The sequence below is a fragment of the Anneissia japonica genome, unplaced genomic scaffold (assembly GCF_011630105.1).
Source record: "Anneissia japonica isolate Jap-2015-1 unplaced genomic scaffold, ASM1163010v1 scaffold4415_len418423_cov169, whole genome shotgun sequence".
Lineage (NCBI taxonomy): Eukaryota > Metazoa > Echinodermata > Crinoidea > Comatulida > Comatulidae > Anneissia > Anneissia japonica.
This window is the reverse complement of record NW_022743399.1, coordinates 61,913-63,390: the sequence shown is the minus strand read 5'-3', so window position 1 is coordinate 63,390 and position 1,478 is coordinate 61,913.

Sequence of the window (1,478 nt, the reverse complement as noted above, 5' to 3'; positions counted from 1 at the left end):
GTGGATTTGAATAATTATTCATTCATTAAACAACATTTATTTCCCTAAATGTTAAATAATATTTATAGTAAATCATTATTATAACAAGAATGTATGTAAATAAATTAATAATATGAAAAACGATTAACTAGGATCTTTAATGGCAGATAAAAATGTCTTTTCACGTAGGATACTCACAGAAACAACATAATTTAAATAAAAACATTAAAAAGGCAAATTATACGCCGTGCTTAAAATATTGGAACCACGCTTAAAAAAATATTAATGCAAATGCAAGGTCAATAAACAGACTTAGCGTGTCACTTGCTATGCACTAAAATAGCCATTGTTTGTATCCACCCTTTAGAATTTTGTGCACCACCCTTAAAATTTTGAGGACATTTTCTGAAATTTCACCATTCTTTAAATATGCTGGTGAAAGGGTTGCGATGGGGAACATAAGACAATGGAGAGGGTGAAAACAGTTCCATAATAAAAAAATACTGTCCCTAAAGGTAAAATTGGACAATGTTAATGAGAACCTCAGACGACAAAAGAATTCCCCTTAAAATATGTTTTAAATGTAGTAGTAGTATCCGACGACAAGCCATCAAGAAAAAAACTAAACTGGAACAACTCTCTCGACACGAAATGTTTAGTGTATCATACAAACGTACGAACTGACCACAAGCACCTCTGACCACAAGCAATCAAGACACAAGACTAGACAAGAACGACTCGTTCGACACGAAAATTTTAGTTTATTGTTAGTTTATTTACAAACATTCAAATACCTCTGACCGCAAGCAATCAAGGAAAGACTAGACAAGAACAAACCCGCGCGACACGAAAAGTTTAGTGTATTATACAATTTTTGTTAATGTTGCACATCTTTACGGTTGTGCCTCTGTTATAAAAGAGAAGCAATAAAGTTACTTACTTACTTACAAACGTTGAGACCGCTACACAACGGCCTTTGCTTCGAGATTTGAGCATGAAGGCAAGGCAAAAGCAGCTTTCTTAGCTACGTTTTTTGTCCGCTGATCGGTTAAAAAACGTATTTCATTTTTATTTTATCACTAAAAAACAACTACTGTAAAATGTTTAGCCTATAAATGGGATGTGTGTGAAGAAAATATTAAACAATATTTTAATTTGGACCTTCAAAAAGCAGTAAAAAGAAATTACTATGAAATTTTAGGGGGGGGGGGTGCTAAAGCCTGTTTAGCCCCCTCTAAATCCGCCCCTGACCGTGCATCAGTGGCGGCCCGCTGGATCTCAATAGAGATTCTTTAATAATATATAAATTTTAAAAGGCAAATGGGAAAAACCCATAAAACAACAAACGGCCACATAATGCAAAACCATTTAAAATTAAAACGGAACAGTAGAGAAAATCCGATCAGAATGACAAAATAAACTAAGCATCCACTGGAAGGAATCCCAATATCTGCAGACAGATCCGTTTCGGCCTTCCAGGCCTCATCAGTGCAGCTAAG